Below are 20,097 nucleotides of genomic sequence, written 5' to 3' on the forward strand. Positions count from 1 at the left end.
CGGTGCCCCAACCCCCCAATCGGCCCTACCCTGAGCGTGACTGAGGGTGGCATCGAAACCTCCCGATCCGCCCTGCTCTGTGCATGACGGGGCGGCGCCCCAACTCCCCAATCGGCCCTGCTCTGAGCCTGACCAGGGGCTGCACCTAGGGATTGGACGTGCCCTCTGCCACCTGGGAGCAGGCCTAAGCCAACAGGTCGTTATCTCCCGAGGGGTCCCAGACTGCGAGAGGGCACAGGCCAGGCTGGGGGACCCCCCTCCCCACCCCCCTGAGTGCACAAATTTTTGTGCACCGGGCCTCTAGTCTATACTAATAAAAGGGTAATATGCTAATTAGACCGGATGTCTTCCAGACATCATTTAGATGTCCTTCCTGACAAAGCTGGGGCCTGGGCGAAGCTGCCCCGAGTCCCGGGTATCCGAGACTGGCCCTGGTGAAGACAGCCCGGGTCCCGGGTGCCTGCAGCCAGCCATAGGGAGGGAAGCCCGGGTCCCGATTGCCTGCAGCCGGCCAGAGGAAGGGAAGCCCGGGTCCCAGTTGCCTGAGGCTGGCTGAAGGAAGGAAGCCTGGGTCCCGGGTGTGGGGGCCGAGTCAGAGGCGGTTAGGGGCAATCAGGCAGGCAGGCAAGCAGTTAGGGGCGATCAGGCAGGCAGGTGAGCAGTTAGCGGTGATCAGGCAGGCAGGGAGAGGTGTTAGGGGAGATCAGGCAGGCAGGCAGAGGCAGTTAGGGACAATCAGGCAGGCAGGCAGGCAACCTGTTAGGAGCTAGCTGTCCCGGATTGCGAGAGAGATGTCTGACTGCCGGCAAACCTGCAGTCGGACATCCCCCGAGTGGTCCCAGATTGTAAGAGGGTGCAGGCTGGACTGAGGGACCACCTTTCCCCCACTATGCATGAATTTTGTGCACCAGGCTTCTAGTGTAATAGATAAGCTGACTAAAAGCCCTCTACTCCTGAATATGAAGTGGAAATAGTATGAATTCATGAGACCTAGACACAATGACCAATTCAGCAACAATGAGCATTGTTAGCACTGAGATAATTGTCTTGAAACACAAATTTCCACTAAAAGAAGCAAAGTGGCCAATTTCAATTCTCAGGCAAGAAATATAAGGTGAGTCTGAAACATCTTGTCCCAGCAGTGAGCCAAGAAGTGGCGAAGACCAGTGGGATTATCTCGGGAGGACAAGGAGTCAATGTAAAGAAGTTCCATGATCAGCCCTGACCAGTTTGGCTCAATGGACAGAGCATCAGCCTGTGGACTCAAGGGTTCCAGGTTCGATTCCGGTCAAGGGAATGTACCTTGGTTGCAGGCACATACCCAGTGGGGAGTGTGCAGCAGACAGCTGATCATGTTTCTCTCTCATCAATGTTTCTAACTCTCTATTCCTCTCCCTTCCTCTCTGTAAGAAATCAATAAAATATATTTTAAAAAAAGAAGTTCCATGATCAGATGGATAATTTGATCTTCAATTAAAAATAAGAAATTCCATGGATTAAAACCAACTAACATTTAAATTCATGATTTGGAAATATATTAAAACTAGAGGCCCAGTGCACAAAATTCGTGCACAGGTGGGGTCCCTACACTTGGCCGGTGATCAGGGCCGATCGGGGGCCGATCGGGGGCCAGGCCGATCAGGGCCGGGCCGGAGAGGAGGCAATGGTCACCGGGCCGGGCAGAGAAGGAACGTACGCCGGATGCCAATGCCACCATCACCGGCACCCCCCACCACACAGCTCCCTGCCCCACCCCTCCTTCCCTCACTGCCACGCCACCACCACGGTGGCCAGGCGGGGGGCCGATTGGGGCCTGCTGGGTGGGGGTAGGGACAGGGAATGGGAGGTTGGCCGCCGGCCCAAAGGAGGGAGCCAGCCCTCTTCCCCCCTGGGAAAGGGGCCGCAACCATCACCACCATCCCCAGTTCCCTGTCCCATCCTGGGGGCCTGCCAGCCAGGGGGAGGGATAGCAGGAGGTTGGCCGGCCGGGGAGGTTCACTGTGGGAGCGCACTGACCACCAGGGAGTAGCTCCTGCATTAAGCGCCTGCCCCCTGGTGGTCAGTGCGCGTCATAGCAACTGGTCGTTCTGGTGGCTTAGGCTTTTATATATATAGATGTACTGGTTGCTTTCAGAGGGTGACATACAACCAATTCATTAGTTTTAAAAAATGTGGACAGTTGGAAAGAACCAGGCATTTGTCCTCTATTTCTTTTTCTTTGGTAATCCTCACCTGAGGATATTTTCCCACTGATTTGATTTTCAGAGAGAATGGAAGGGAGGGGGAGAGACACAGAGAGAGAAACATCAATGTGAGAGAGACACATCGATTGGTTGCCTCCTGCACACACCTCAACAAGGGCCGGGGATCGAGCCTGCAACCAAGATAGTGGCTTAACCTGAATCAAGCCAGGGACCCTTTAGTCCTCAGGCTGACCCTCTATCCACTGAGCCAAATGTTTTCCTTTTTCTAAAATAAATTGTTATGGATTTCAGAGAGGAAGGGAGAGAGAGAGATAGAAACATCAGTGATGAGCGAGAATCACTGATCCGTTGCCTCACTGAGGATCAAGCCTGCAACCCGGGCATGTGCCCTGACCGGGAATCAAACTGTGACCTCCTGGTTCATAGGTCAACACTCAACCACTGAGCCATGCCGGCCCGGCTATCCTTTATTTCTACATAAAGAGTTTCAGCGAGTAACCAAAGAATAGATGACAATTACAAAAGTATTCCAGCTAATACAATAGAATTAGAATATCACCATTTTGCAACTCCCAGTGAATTATTGGATCTAGGCAGTGAGCATTAATGACTGTTAACACTACAAAAAGAAAGAATAAGGGTGTATGTCCCTCCTGAATGAAAGAACGCACTTAGAGTCCTGCCAAGGGATCAAACGTGAGCCTCTGAGCCCAGCCACCAAGGTGCAGGAATGGAGAAGACGTGAGAGGCAGGGACAGACTCTGGGAAGCTACAGCTCAAGTGGCAGGCTCTCCAGAAGGGGCAGCGCAAAGAGAAGAAAGGAAGAGAGAGAAACTTGTACATTAAGAAACTTAGAAGACATGTCAACTTTTACAAAATGGGCAGTACTAAATTATGGTGTCTATGGATGCACATGTACGTAATAAAATAATCAAGTGAAATGATTACTATAAAAGTCCTGGTTACCTCTGGAAGGCACTGGAAGTGGGATATGGCACTCGAGGGGCTGGCAAAGTTTGGTTTCTTGAATTGAATGGTTGTTATGAATGCTTATCCCCCCAAATACATTATACAACTGCATTTATTAGAATTTATCTCAAATACACAAATATTGGCTATTTCTTGAAGCCATGACAAAGGGCATACACACTTTCCAGATGGGAGGTGGATAATGTAAAACCTTTTTACAGCATTAAGTAGCAGGAGCCCAAGAAGTCCATGGATCTGATTTAAAAGTGCTATTCTGTGATACAAGAAACTTTCCTCTCAAGGGCAATGTAGCTGTGCTAGAAAAGTTTAATAAACTCTTCCTGGCTACGGACTGATAACTGATCATTTTAATCACTGTTAACATTTGTTAGACGAGAGAAGGCAAGGCTATGGCAACATAAAGTAGCAGAGTCCCTGCCAAATGGAAACTCCAAACAAGGCATCTAAGACACAGGACCAAAGTCCACGGAGGAGCAGGAACTGGGGACCCTTCGGCCAAACACCTCACCCCGTCCTACTGTCAAGCTCGCCGGAGGTACGAGGAGGAAGCTCCTCTGAAGGGACCTGAAGGAGGTGTATGAAATGGAACGATGAAAGCTTGGCCAATGGAGTCATAACATGCTTTCAAGCAGAGCAAATGACCTAGAGCAATGGGAGGCAAGATGTTGACAGGTCAAAATGGGATCTACAAAATGTTACACACAGAACGGAGGGCCTAAAAATAAATAATTTAAAGGTAAGAATAGAGAACCTCAAAGAACAAATGTACAAAAAGGCAGGGGTGTCCACTAATATCCTTCCCTCATTGGCAGGTCAAGCATAATAGCTGTAGAAGAGGACAATTATTAAAGAGGCATTTTGAATAAAGTAGAGAAAGGGAGGGAGGAAAGAAACACCCTAACTACAAAATTCCGTCCACACAGGGTCTTTAATCACCAGGGAGAATATCAATATTTTTTGTGAAATAATGTAATCAATGCTAAAGCATGATGGGGAAAAATACGGGACTATGGGACCCGTGCTCCAGCGCCAACAAGAGGGCACCCAGGTGCCTCAGAGCCGGAGGGCGTGACAATCAGAAGGGTCCACCTGGTCAGCATGTGAAGTGCTACCCAAAGGACAGGCTCACTTACAGTCCAGGTGAAAGCCGCCTGCGTGGAACATGATGCTAGAGTGGGGTCAAGGCAAGTAAGAAGAAGAGAAACAACAGTCAACAGGGCCTCATTTCCCCACTTTGCCGTCGGAGCTCTTCAATCTCAGAAAGACCAACGTACACTCTGTGGCTGGGTGTGACCCAAACACTCCGTACCGCTCTCCCACATCTTCTGTCGAGAAAGATTTGGCAACTGAAATCTATTATGATGTCAAAAGGTAGCTGACAACATCAAATGTATCCCGCTGAGTTGATGCCTCACATGGTTAAATGTACAACAGCAGTTATCGTAAAACTGTAAGAACTACAAAATTAACCAGTGATTCCTAGTTCATTGACATAAATAATGGTAAAGACGTGGCTAACGTCCAAGCAGCTTTACCACTGTTTAATTTGTCAAAATCTATCAAGAGCATCGCAACCACAAACCTGTCCTCCAGGTGCACCGTCATTCCCACACTGAGATCAGCCTGGGTGCAACCCCGTCGTCAGACTGCGTCATCCAAAGCCCCCATGAGGGCTCTGCTCGCAGCTTCCAACTCCTCTATGTGTCAGCATCTCACTCCTGCATAACACCATTCTGACTCTCAATTCCTGAAGAGCATTTAAAAGTTGGCTCTAATTTTGTGAGATATGTCTGTCTGCTTTCAAATTAGTTCTTCATTATAGTGTTAAGGTTCCAATTGGGCTCAAATTAGCAAGATTTTCTGTTTACTTCATATTGGTAAACCAAGAATGCTGGCAGTAGTGTGGTGCTAGAGTGGTGAGCTGACGGCTGTTGGGAAGCTCAGAAGGTAGGGAGGCCACAAGTTAAAAAGAAATAACAAAAACAATAATTCCTTTCTCAGAGAAACTGAAGATACAGAACCTCTTGGCTTCCTCCACCAACAACCAACCCTGTGACATATGCTCCCAGATGACAGAGAAGGAAAATGTCTTTAACATGTACAATCTCTTCTGAAAAACCGTATCTCACTCATAATGAAGTTAAAAGCATGGCTAACCGATTTCATTGCTCATTGATAAACACCAAAATGTGGTTAAGGATAACAAAATGGCTAAAGAAATAAAGAAATCAAAGACAAATGACTTTTAAAAATGTATTCAGTGAGGAATTCTCTTTTTACATATGTGTGTGTTTGCCCCACCCCCTGCTTTCTCATTGACATATGTCTAGAACAAATTTAACATACTGCTGCAAAGGAAAAAATTCAATGTTTGGCCATAATACTGCTAGCAAAACAATCAGCAAGCGGCATCACTGTCCACGTGGGAGCTGTGTGTGCACCGGTGCCGAGGCAGGGAGTTCCAGCTCCGGACTCACCCTAATGCAACGAGTGTAGGAAGACGCTTGATAGACACTAAGTAAATCTAGCATATACTACTTGTGCCCAAATTGGTTTATTTCACATTTCTGTGTTTGGGCAGAAAAGCAATTTCTGTCTGACAGATGCACCTGGAGTTTGCTGTGTGGCCCACACACAGAATGGGCAGTAGAGCCATACATTTAGGAACAACGAGAAAATTCCATTTTATTCTAATTTTCTAAAAAAAAAAGGCATATTTTCCCCATGGAACATGTTTGCATTGGGTTAGTCCATGTCTACGGAGCCAGTGAAGCATAGAGGTGGAACACTGACTTACAGCAGGTAAGGCAAAGCCCTTTGCCCTCAGTTGGACTCTACTGGCTGCCACAATAATAAAATACATGAGCCACCACCCTTCACTCCTCTTTGCCTGCAAATATGGCCTAAACACCTCTATCAGTGCCAGAGCTGCCCCATTATAAAACTAAGCTTTTCCATTAGTGTGTAATTTTTAAATCCTAAAACTGAATGAAGTCCTGGAAGCAGGTACATAACAAGAGTGCTCTTTTTGGTCTCAAGAAAGTCTTCACCTACAAAACAGGGTCCCTGACGAGAGAAACAGACAATTCAACAACAATAGCTGGAGACTTCAATACTCCACTAACAATACTGCCTAGAACTAGGGAGAAGATCAATAAGAAAATAAAAGACACAAGCAATATCAGGACAGATAGACATCTAGCAGACACCTAGCACACACCTACAGACATCTACCAGACATCTACAGACACCTACAGACACCTACAGACATCTACCAGACACCTACAGACACCTAGCAGACACCTATATACACCTACCACACACCTACAGATACCTACAGACACCTACCAGACACCTACAGACATCTACAGACATCTACCAGACATCTAGCAGATACCTACAGACCTACAGGCACCTACAGGCACCTACAGACACCTACCATAAACTTACAGACATCTACAGGCACCTACAGACATCTACCAGACACCTACAGACATCTACCAGACACCTAAAGATACCTACAGCACCTACCAGATACCTACAGACATCTACCAGACACTTAAAGACACCTACAGACACCTACAGACATCTACCAGACATCTAGCAGACACCTACAGACCTACAGACATCTAACAGACACCTACAGACACTCAGCAGACATCTATAGAAAAGTCCACCCAACAACAACATGATATACTCTTCTCTAGCACACATGGACACTCTCAAGATAGACTATAAGCTGGGCCATAAAACAAACCTCAATAAATTAAAAATTACTGAAGTAATACAAAATATAGGCTCTAATTAAAATGAATTAGAATTAAAAATAAATAACACAAAGAATTTGAGAAATTAACAAACATGGAAATTAAACCACACATTCCTAAATAATAGACAGGTCAAAAAGACACAATAAAACAAAAATACTTTGAGATTAATGAAAACAAAGACATAGCATACCAAAGCTTAAGAGAGTCTAGGTAAAGCAGTGTTGAGAGGAAAACTTGTAGCTATAAACATCTTTATTAAAACAGAAGAAAAATTTCAAATAATTTGAGTGAATCAACCAGTTAACAGATCTACCAACATATCCTAGAGCTTGATTCTCCAGTCATAAGACCAAGCAAATTTATGGCTTTAAAAGATAGGTTTTCTGAATTTGAGTCTAGTAGTTTTTCTGCTACACAAATAACGTGGCTTATATTTACACTAGGGGCCCAGTGCACAAAAATCTGTGCCCTCGGGGGGTCCCTCAGCCCAGCCTGCACCCTCTTGCAGTCCGGGACCCCTTGGGGGATGTCCACCTGCCAGCTTAGGCCCGATCCCTGGCAGCCCGAGAGCCCTTGGGAGATGTCTGACTGCGGCTTAGGCCCACTCCCCTGCAGCTGCCTCTGCAGAAGGCATTGTGCCAGGACCAAGACCAGGGCTGCGCTGCCGCCTCTCCTGCCACCTCTGTGGAAGAGGAGGTGCCGGGACTGCCATGGCTGGCCCCGCCCCCCACCCACTGATCATTCCGGCAGGTCGTTCCCAAAGGTGGTTCCACCATCTGGTCTAATTAGCATATTAGCTCTTTATTATATAGGATGCTGTAAGCAGTAATTGTTTGCCTTCCCATTGCCATTCTCCTTTTCAGATGCACAGTGCATCTCCATGCACTCATCAGGCATTACAAACTCATTATGAAAACCATTGAAGTCTCACCATCTCTCTTCTCAAGAAACCATTCACTGAGAGACTCCCAGGAGACCTCCCAGGGAGGTCTCGGACTCCCTGAGGTCAGGGCGGGGGCATCTGAGGGGGGGACAGGAGGGACACGGTAAGGAAGGGCATTGAGAAGCAAGGGAAAATGTTAGTCCCTAAATAAGCTGAGCTATAGCAGACGATGAGACGGTGGGACAGAGACCATCCTCGTGTTGGGCAGGGGTCTAAGAAGGCAGAGCTGTGGATAAACTGGATTTCAACAGCAAACAGACCTTGATTCAAGTGTAAAATCTGCCATTTTAAAAATTAATTTTGAATTAATTGTAGACCTATAGGAAGTAGCAAAAATAGTATAGAGTCCCATATCCCTTCCCGCCCCCCCTCTGGCCCCCCCATGGCATCCCACTGCCAGCACCTTCACGACAGGAGCCTGGCACTGGCATTCATGTTCACGGGGCTATAGTCCTGGCTCGTCTCAGTTACTTTTTCTACAGCCTCAGGTGATTCAACGGAGCGGCCTCTCTGATCCTCCATTTGCTGACCTGGAACACGAAGGCATTAAGAGTAGCAACTTCACGGTATTCATCAGGGTTCAGTAAGATCGTGCTAGTGTGCTGCTCCCAATAGGAGCCGACACAGCGAGACCCTGGTCACTTGCAGGGCTACATTATTAAACCAGGCTTTTGGGATTGCTAGCTCTGCTCTGATACATTTGGGGCCCTTCCTACTGCCCACTACTGTAGAGATATCATCTGTCACTATTTATAGTTTGACAAACCCCAAGGACAAAACCACGAAAGAAACCAGGGCACACAGCCTACTCTAAGGACTGAAAGGAAGTCGAACTCAAATTCCTTTTCGGGTGCGCACAGGCCCCGTGTTTTCAACTTCATTTTTCCAGCAGAGAAATGACTCAGGTCCTATTGACAATGCCTTTTACAGCCTTTGGGGGAAAGCAGTGAACCATCATCTAAGAATAATCTTGTACTTTAAATAGCTTTGCTTCCCCTTTTTGGGGAGTGAGGGGTAGGCTTTGGGTTTTTTCCTTCATATAAGTTTTTAAATCTTAATTACATTTTTTGAATCAAACAAAATGAAGGCAAGCCTGAGTCCGCCCGGCCACAGTTCCCGGACCTCCTTGTGGCCACACTCAAGGGAAGCAGGGCTCTTGGAAAGGTGAGCTCTTCAAGGGGTTGAAGGAGCCCTTGGCGCACAGTCCGCGCCGGGCCCTCCCTCTGGGCTCCATTCTCTCCCGTAACTGCCCGTGTGAGCCCAGCCGAGATTCCTCCCCTTGGGTGTGACAGACACATGCCAGTCCCCGGCACGCTCCTGGGCCCTCCCTCCTTCCCAGCAACATTCAGGGGCACAGGTATCTGGCCTGGGCAGAGAGGGCCTTCGCTGGGTTTCCCCCAGCTTTGAAATGTTCAACCTTGAGAGTGAATGAATTGGAAACTTTAAGGGTTTTTTTTTGGTTCTATATTTTTTTTATCCTAATTTTTTCTTTTTGCAAATTGGCTACATTTTCAAAGCCTGCCATCCACAAACATTCTGAAACACTAAAATGTCTGGAATGTTATGCATTATTTGGAATCACTTAAAAGGACAAATAATATGTCTACTAATCAGCCAAGTGGCCAGAGTAGACATCTTTGGTCATTTTACTTCTCAGATCTCTCTTCCATTCTCTTAAAGTCAGACCAAATAAGAATCGTATTTGGATAGTTTCAGCTTTGGTTTCAAACCCATGGATCTCCCAAGGTATCCCTCAGCGCTAACCAGACCATAAGGAGGTAACTGAACAAACGCAGAACTCGAGTCACTCCAACCACCACATATTATCAGTGAAGTGGCCTATAAACTTGGTTTCCCAATCTCAATATTTATTTTTAATTGGATCAAAGAAAAGACTTGGAGTTGTAGAAAAACAACTGATTTTTTATTTTATAAAATACACCAAAATGACCAAAACCCGATTTTCCACCTGAATTAAAAAGATGGCTTTAGTTTTGTGAGCCATGGTCCCCTGCCCAGTTCTAGCTCCCCTTTCCCAACCTGAACATGCTTCCCTGAATAGGACTTCTTTTTCCGCTCCTGCCTTACGCACGGTCCCTGCTGCTTCTGGCAATGGAAGCTCCACAAGGGCCACCCAGCGCTCTCACTCCAACGGGGAGCTTCCCAGGAACAGCCGAGTTCTGAGCTGCGCTTCCTTTCTGCTGTGAACAGCAAACAGCACTCTCCCTGGGGGATTCAGTGGAGATGGGGGGGGGGGCGCTCCTGAAACACCTATTAGAACCATGAATGGCAGGTGTGGGCAGGGACCATCTAAAGGTTCACGACCACTCAGTGCTTGTAAAAAACAGGAATTGGCAAAAAATATATATATATATGAGGAGTGAGAGGGTAAAGTGGGCCCAATACACAATAAGAAAAAGCGCTTTCAAACACAAAATACGAGGTAAGAAGATGCCTTTTACTTCAGAGAAAGCCCAGCAAAAACCAAACTCCCAGATTGAGAAGGTGAACCTTTCCATGATTAAAATCCTCACTAAAATGGCCATCACGCCTATATGAAAGCCTTAAAAATTTAAGGAGAGGCTGACATGCTTAGGCAAGAAAAACAAAAAGAGGCTTGCACATACAATATTGGTTTCCATGAGGAAGGGCGAATGCCAAGAACAGTATAAGAATGAAGCACTCACATAATAGATCACTGTGAGCAAAGCGCTCCTGCAGATGTTGGCCACAGTGATCTAAGCCTCACACTGGAAAGGCTGTGTGGCTGGAGCCATGATATATAAAGTAAGACCCACGCGCCAAAGTTCTGATTTAGCCAAGAAAACGTGGCTGTTTTTGTTGGGTGGAAGAGGCCGTTTTCTCACTGAGCAAAGAATCACAGTAAACATCTGTTCACCATGCCACAGACGGGGCGACTGTTCACCCAGGTTCATTTTAAAGGAATAAGTGTAATTAATAAACTACACAGTTGTAGAGTCCACCCTTCCAATAAGTCAGCCTGCTTCTCTGCACACACCGTGTGTTAAAGTGCTTAATCGAGAAAGTTCGCTGATGTTGCCATCCGCACTTCGTGGGACCACTGATGTGGGATAGGAATTTTCCAGGGATGCTTAACAATACAAGCGGACTTCACTCCTTATCTCGCTCCTTAGGCACCCGTTTTCCAGAGGATTCTCTTGCTCTATTGGCAACACCTTATTATAATATGTGTATCATTTAGGTAACTAAGTCCCCGTTTTTAAACACATGTACATTCTAATGCAGTGATGGCAAACCTTTTGAGCTCGGCGTGTCAGCATTTTGAAAAACCCTAACTTAACTCTGGTGCCGTGTCACATATAGAAATTTTTTGATATTTGCAACCATAGAAAAACAAAGATTTATATTTTTGATATTTATTGTATATATTTAAATGCCATTTAACAAAGAAAAATCAACCAAAAAAAATGAGTTTGTGAGTCACCTCTGACATGCGTGTCATAGGTTCGCCATCACTGTTCTAATGGATTTACCTCACACGTAAAAGTCCCAGAGTACATCTCTCTGTCAAACTACCTCTTTTGAAAATGACTATAAGAATTCACATAATCCAGAATGGCTTGGGTTTCTTAAAACTCCTTATATGGTTGGTTCTTTTAGAAGAAATGGGGAAGTAGGGAAACCGAATTACTCAGGCTGACTGTCACTCAAACCTGTCAAGTCAGAGCTCAAAACACCTCTTTCCCTTGATCAACCAGCTCTGAGCCTCCACAATGAGAGTCCCCAGGATTATTTCTAAATGTTCCCAATTAAGAGAACAGAATCAAATTCATAAAACCTCAACTTCCATTCCGAGTTAAACAAAGCACTGCTCTATCTAATGAGCAGGGTCTTCTAGACTCAGAAAAGCCAGTTCTGCATAAGCTAGATGCTACCACTTAATCAAGCTAAAAACGAAGGCCTCCTATTTCTGACTTATGGACATGCCAATATGATCAATCAACAAGACACTATTTCCCTTGAATCTAGAACACAGTAATCCTTGAAGGTCAGACTTCAGTGAGCCTATTTATCTATTTATTTATTATTTTTTAAATTTCTTTATTAAGTTATTACATATGTGTCATTATCCTCACATTACCTCCCATCCCACCTCTCATGGCCTCACACCTCTGTTGTCTGTGTCCACTGGTTAGGCCTATATGCTTGCATATAAGTCCTTTGGTTGATCTCTCCCCCTTACCCACACCCTCCCCTACCTTCCTCTGAGGTTTGACAGTCTGACTGATGCTTCTCTGTCTCTGGATCTGTTTTTGTTTCTTACCATTTGCATCAGCATGGATGATGGAACTGAGCATTATGCTAAGTGAAATAAGCCAGTCAGAGAAAGATAAATATCACATGATCTCACTCATTTATGGAATATAATGAACAACATAAACTGATAAACAAAAACAGTGAGCCCATTTTAAAAATAAATGTTAAACTCATCAACTCCATTTATTCCAATGGTTGCACTATTGGACAGGGTCCCGGATATTGGACCAGCTCTGAGAGCAGTGAGGAGCCTGGGGGTGGAGATGCCAGTGTTCTCACTTTTCTAATCAGTCTTCAACAAATACCGATTAAACACCTCTTGGTGCCAGCTGCTGGGTTCTGTGTGTGTGTGCCCGTCAATGTACACGTGTGGGTATGTGTGCACAGCAGGGAGGAAGTGAAGAGTGAGGTGTCATCTTTTTCTTTTTTAAATTGATTTCAGGGAGAGGAAGGGAGAGAGACAGAAACATCAATGATGAGAGAGAATCATTGATCTGCTGCCTCCTGTATGTCTCCTACTGGGGATCCAGCCGGCAACCTGGGCATTTGCCCTGACCAAGAACTGACCTTGACCTCCTGGTTCAAGTGTTGATGCTCAACCACTGAGCCACACCAGCTGGGGGAGGTGCTATCTTTTTTAATGCTACTGATATCTGATAGAATCCTGAGGGGAAATTAACACCAATGTCAGGGTTCAATGGATCTAAAATATTATTCTTGTGTTTACTTGTTTGTTCATTTCCCACAGACTGTTATGTGCTGAGACAAGAATGAAGGGACCAGAGACGGAGATGGAGAGAGCAAGCAAGGTTCTGATACCCCAACTGCCCTCAAGTAATGATGAACATTAGACAAGAAAGAGAAGGGACCACAGAGACTCACGTTTATCACTAACTGTCGAGGCCTTACAGAGCAAGCCTACAAGTAACTGGCTGATTCTCCAACACAGTCAAGACTCGTGCCACACGACAGTCTAGCACCAGAGCCCACAGTGCTCGGGACTGAACACACATGTCTGCTACACTAAGTGATGCTTAAGTAAAAATGCAATGATCCGTCATATTTGTGCAATAGAAGGATTAAGTCAGCTATAATTTTCAAGCTTTAAATGAAAATTCCAAGCTTTTAAGTATACTCCTAGTGAAAGATAATGTGATGAATGTCATAATAAAAAAAAACTTAGAAGGAAATAATTTTTATCCTTTTTAAATTTTCCTTATGAAATGCATCATTTTAACCTAGTGCATTTCAGCATACTTATCCATAAATGTAAATTTGTTTTGATAAAATGAAGAGCCTTTGAATCCAATTGCTTCTACAATGATCTGTTATAACTTAGTAATCAGAGTTAACAGACTGCCTAATTAACCAAGTCATCATTTGCCAAGATCCAAATATGGGATGAATTGTGGGCCAAGGAGAAAATATGATGGACATGAAAATTATTAATTCAGGGAAGCATCAAAAGCATGTGGAGTTAAAGTTCTTTGCTAAATCTTACCATCTTTAATAGCCTTTATTTTTATACAAGTAACATGTGAAAATACAAAAATATATTCTATACAGGGTATATAAAAACATTTAAAAATCAACTAGTTGTTGATATGCTTAAGTAACTTTTTAAGCCTCTGACCACCTGTGAGGTAACAATCCTAGATGCCCATTAGTAATAATGAGTCACAGCGCCAGTGCCAGCATCACAGTCACTGTTTCACACGAGCCAGCTGCTCATCCTCCACCTGACCCTTAACCAGGTGGAAGGAGCCACTTTTATCTTCAGGTATCAGATATGAAAACCAACCTTTAGAACATCTTTCCTTCACAAGAATGTAGAGATAAACAAACAATACCCAGCCCTAACCGGTTTGGCTCAGTGGATAGAGCATCGGCCTGTGGACTGAAGGGTCCCAGGTTCAATTCCGGTCAAGGGCATGTACCTTGATTGCGGGCACATCCCCAGTGGGAGCATGCAGGAGGCAGCTGATCGATGTTTCTAACTCTCTATCCCTCTCCCCTCCTCTCTGTAAAAAAATCAATAAAATATATTTAAAAAAAAAACAACAACAATATCCAATCTTTTCAAAATTCTTCGGCAAGTATTTTTAAGAATTTTACAATTTAACTCACCAAAGTTTTAGCCTTGGGAGCTGCCTCCATTCATTTATCATGTACTTAGGAGACAGAAGACTGTGGTAACCTGAACGATGCCAGGTGGCCTGCTGTACACAAATCTGCCATCAGCAGCTCGTTATTCCTATCACCAGCATCACTGATATCTCCTAAAAAGATGTGTGTGCATTTTAACTCAGCTAAGCTATTCATAAGCCAATTTTCCTAGGTAATCCAAATGCAAGTCCAAATACAGGGTTTAATCTAAGAAGAGATGCTACATCCACCAATCTACCCATTTCCCCTTGGTTACTTGGCAACGCCTACTCATCCCCGGAGGCTTCTGTGAGCCCTTCCAGTTTCCCTCCTCCCACCATGCACACCACCCACCGGTATTCTTGTCGCATCTCCATCACCGCCTGTCATTGGCTTTTCTGTCTCCTTTGCAGATGTAAGTAAGTTAAAACCAAGGATCCTGCTTTGGGACCTAGATAGATGGCTGGACAGAAGACTAGACGGGGGAGTGCAGCCAAGAATGCAATCCGGCTCCTTGAGGACAGGCCACCTCCCAGGTAGCGAATGTCACTGGAGATGGCTAAGCACTGAGCAGACAGCTTCCTGGGGAACCCTCAGAGAATGCTCAAGCATGCTTCGCTGGGCCATGTGACAGTTCAAGGTTCCTTTCAACCCTCTGATCCTACGTATTTACTGCGCATCAAGTACCGTGCCTTTAGGGTACAAATACAGTCGCCCCTCCTAGAATTCTGCCCCTTCTTCTGAAACCAGCATGCCTTTTTACTCCCTTTCCACTGCCTTGTTTAGGTTCAACACCATCCGAGACTCCAGGGACCCCCTCCAGACCAAGCGCACTTTCCTGCCCCGCCCAGCTCCAGCCCCAGGGTAGGTCATTCCCACTCAGATTAATCACAGAACCAGGGAGATCCAATCCTATGACAGCTGCTAGAAATCTAAGAAAATATCCTTTCTGCTGAAGCTGCTGTGAAAACAGATTCGTGAAAGGTTATCATCCACAGAGGGTAATGCCACCCGAGTGCTCCTGGCACAGGGCACGGCGCAGCCCAGGCCTGAGGGCACCCTCTCACTCCCATCTCTCAAGTCTGTCCTACCATTCAACTGTTCAGAATCACCGGGGAATCACAGGTGAACACGGTTTGAACTACCTGGGTCCGTTTATACACTCTTTTCCCAATCAACACCTGGCCTGTTTCTGACCTGCGGCCGGGAGCCCACGGACCCCGAGCCGGGGTGCCTCCCATCCAGGGGCTGGTGCGGCTGCAGACTCTACCCACAGGGTCCCAGGACCACCCCCTCGGATCCCAAGGACGTGATTTAACTTCTGGAGAAGTCAAAAGTTTTATGTGGATTTTCAACCGCAGTCCCCATGGTAATTCCTCTTTCTGCCTAATCTCATCACAAGTGACCAAAGAGGCCTAACAGATAGGTGGGCTCCGTATGTTACACACAGACATTGGACACGGTCTGCTGCTTGTTAACAAGGAGATGCTGATACTTCAGACCCTGTGAGTAAAAATTGCTTATGTGCAGCCCCTTGCAACTAGGCTTTGTATCGTTTTTCAACATATTTACTATATATGTTTTTACAAACCTAATTTTTTGTTGTTGTTAATCCTCACCTGAGGATATTATTTCCATTGATTTTTCTTCTTTTTTTTAGAGAGATTGAAAGGAACGGATGGAGGGAGGGAGAAGGAGCGAGAGAAACACTGATGTCAGAGAGACACATCAATTGATTGCCTCCTGCACGTGCCCTGGCCTGGTATCGAACCTACAACTCAGGTACATGCCCCTGACTGGGAACCAAACCCATGACCCTTTGGTGAATAAGCCAAGGCTCCAACCACTTAGAAACACTGGTCAGGGCCAAACCTAATATTTTTATTTTTGAAGGTGGAAGTCCTTGGGATGTAGCTTATGAATCTGTAATTCTGCTGAACAAGTAAACAAAGGCCTCCCTTGCTCAATCGTGCTGCTCTCAGTACCCGGATCTTCACCGTGAACAAAAAGCTGAGCAAGTGAATGCACCCCAAGGACACCTGGACCTGCTGCAGGGGAAGGGCCAGGGGCAGCCCTGCCCTTGGGAAGCAGACCTTCTCACTTGCTGCCCTTTTCCCAGGTGCCTGGGGGTCAGTGGCTAATCCCATATAATAAAAGGCTAATATGCAAATCGTCCCCTCAGGAGTTCAATCGCTCACTATGACATGTGCTGACCACCAGGGGGCAGCACAGAACATGGCGGCTGGTGGTGAGGCGAGGGAAGGGGGAGGCTGGGAGGCGGGAGGCAGACAGGGAACCTGATCAGCCCTGATCACCGGCCGGGCCTAGAGACCCTATCAGTGCAGAATTTCGTGCTCCAGGCCTCTAGTACAGAATAAAGGAGGCTACCAAGGTGAGGTTAATGAGAATAACGAACCAGAGAAAAATGACACAAAGGTTTAGAGAAGATGTCTTCAGAGGCACATCCAACTAAGGATAGAAGAATGCCAATTAAGTGATGATTGTCTTTTTTTTAAAGTATTTGTTGTTGTTGTTGTTGATATTAGAGAGAGAAATAGAAACATCAATGATGAGAGAGAATCACTGACTGGCTGCCTCCTGCACACCTGCCACTGGGGATGGAGCCAGCAACCTGGGCATGTGCCCTGAGCAGGAATCGAACAGGTGACCTCTTGGTGCATCGGTGGAAGCTCAACCACTGAGCCACAGCAGCCGGGCGAAGTGACTGTTCTTGTCCCTGATCATATTGGGACACACTGTTATTTCCCACTGCTCCTGTATTAGCAAAAGAATCAAAGCGTCTGGAGAGTGTAGTGAGATCAAACAGGGCCTGCTGGATGGCACTGACGTATAAAGGCTCAACGGCAGCACACAGCGGCCCCAGGGGACGCGCACGCTAAAGCAGCCAGTGCTGCCAATCAACACGCCAGGGCAATGTTTGCCCCGGCGGGTACAGCATATGGCAGAGTGGTTAGGAGCCATGGCCCCAGGGGAAGGGGGCCTGAGTTCAAAACCCAGCTTTACTTCTATAAACAGAAAAGTGTGAGGGAGTCATTCAACCACACTATGCCTGTTTTCTTATCTGCAAAATCAATTTTTAGACTCATACCTCTCTCATGGAGTTTTTGTGACTTAATATATATCAGTGGACTTGTGTCACTGTTACTGAATGATTTGGGACAGATCTAAACAAAGGCGAGGCGTGGCCTCTCTTGATGAGAACTCCCGCAGGGAAAGCCTGGTTGGCAGTGAGAAACGCCCTGCCCAGCACATCTCGGCCAGACCCCTGGCACGGCAGGCGCTGCACCACACTGCGCATGGCCAGGCAGCCACATTTCAAATCCCGAGGAAAACGCCCTCAGACGGCTGCCAATCTTCCTTCCCCCTGAAGCCCAGGCGGAGAGCAGGGGAGAGGGCGCGTGAGGGCTGCCCCAGGCTGCCAGGCCCAGGGCTCTGCTTGGCCTCCGGGCCGCTGTCTGGGTCAGGGCGGTGTCTGGAGTGAGAGCTGTGGCCCGCAGGCCGCGGCCCTCTGAAGAGTGGCCTCCGTCACTGCGAGTCTCCAGGGACCCATGCTGTGCACCACTTGACGGAAACGCACTGAATTTTAGCTGTTCCTTTATTAAGAAGAAACCGTATGTGGTGCCCATCATGTTCTTTATTTTTATAAGTGGAGAGGGTATAAATTAATAAGATCAGTGGCTCTTCATTTCTTAGATAAGCCCTGCCATTCCATTAATCATATAAATAAGAGTATGTGACTTGATATAGTTCATCTGTAAAACAAAATTTTTGAAATTTTTTAAATGATTGATTTGGGAGAGGGAGAGAGAGAGAGAGAGAGAGAGAGAGATTTGTTGTTCCGCACACTTATTCATTTACTGATTGATTCTTGTTTGTCCTCTGACTGGGGATCGAACCTGAAATCTGAGCTATCGGGACGATGCTCTAAGCAGCTGAGAGCTACCCGCCAGGTGGCTGGTTCACCTTTCCCAGCACAGAGCAAAGGGATGTGCCCACAGACAGTGCTCCTGGCTGCTCCGCGTTCACCCGACGCACAGGGAACAGTGCTCGTCAGGCGCAGGGGCCTGGAGCAGCAGGCGGCAATGGAGGCCGTTTCCCAGGCGCATGACAGAACCCGCTAGCTATGAGGGCTATTTATATCCCCTCCTGTCAATCTGCAAGACTGAGTTTTCTTTAAAAAATAATGTGAATCATGAGGACAGAACATCGAGTGTACAGCGTTTAAATAATAAAAATTTTTCAAGAAATTTAAGACCTGGTCTATTGTGAGGCTGGAGATCAAACCAGCTCTGACCTCCTAAGGCCCAGGGACCCAGCCAGGTGACTTCAGGACAGCGGGCCCCTGACGCCTGTGTTCCCAGGGCTCTGTGGGTGTGGACCGGGCCCCACACATCGCGTTAGCCAGCCTTTGAGGTTTACCATTTATATTACCTGGAACACGTCACCAACAACCAAAAGCCAACATGTCAACAGCCAACAGATCACCCCAGGCTTCCTCACTTTGTATTTTTTAGTCTCCAAGTGAATTCAGTGCATGAAACATGAGCAAACATGCTGGGTAGTTAGGCTCTCCGCCATGTTCACCACTTTGAAACGAAGCCCGCACGTGCAGTGTGTGCTTTGTCGGCTTCACTTCGATACCTTTTGCTGAGATCTCTAGTCAACTGCATCATATTCTGTCCTAGACCCTGTGCCAAGCACTGCACACTTGTCATCTCACTTCATCCTTGCAATAAGACTACGAGCTATTGCCCCTGCCTCAGGTAAGTAAACTGAGGCCCAGAGAAAGTAATTTGTCCCAGGACAGAGCGCGAGCGAATGGGAGTGCTGAGAACTGGGCAAGGAATCCAATGTCCTTAGTTCCCCGGGGCTGACCTCAATGCGTGTTGGGCCCAAATGGCAAATGATTCCGCCTTCGCGGGAAGGTGATGAACGGCCCCTTCTGGATGGGACGCACAAGTGTCAACACCTGTGCAATGAATGGTGGAAACTTCCCAGAGGAAACCCAAAGGCAGTGTCCTGTTCCTATAATTAAAGGGTCTTATTTCTTCTTACTTGCTCATCCAGATGCAGTCCATGAACATACAGAAATTCAGAGGACAGTTCTCAACCGTATCCTGACTGGTTCAGCATACGGTCTGGGAGCGTGCCTACCAGCTGTAGGCCCTGCCCGCCCTGAGGAAGCACACCGGGTCGACAGGCCTCCCTTCCTTCCTTCCGACCTGGCGAGTAGGCATATTCAGAAAGTGAGATGCTGCAATCACTGGAACAAACAACAAGCTTGGATGGAGCAAGGTGAGAAGGGGAGAGGGGCGTCTCCTGCAGTGGGAGAGGCCGGGGGCGGGAGGGCTGTCTGAGAAAGAGGGGCACGGAGCACAGAGGCGAGAAGGAGTGAACCTGTGTCGCACAAATTGTCCCAGGCGGAGAGTACACGGACAAAGTGTCCCAATAAAATATTGAAACCATATAGCAGTAGCTCAGAGGTTACAAGAGTTTTTTGAACAGCCAAGATCGTCAAGCCATAATCTCCACAGAGTTAACCACCTCATGAAAACAAAGCTTATGCTAAACACTCTATTTTTTGTGTTTTTAAAAATTTTTAATTGTGGTGAAAGACACATAAGATGTACCACTTTAAACATTTTTTAAGTTACCATTCAACAGTGTTAAATACATTTGCTTTGTTGTGCAACCAACCTCAGAACTCTTCATCTTGCTGGACTGA

The sequence above is a fragment of the Myotis brandtii genome, unplaced genomic scaffold, assembly GCF_000412655.1.
Source record: "Myotis brandtii unplaced genomic scaffold, ASM41265v1 scaffold89, whole genome shotgun sequence".
Classification (NCBI taxonomy): Eukaryota; Metazoa; Chordata; class Mammalia; order Chiroptera; family Vespertilionidae; genus Myotis; species Myotis brandtii.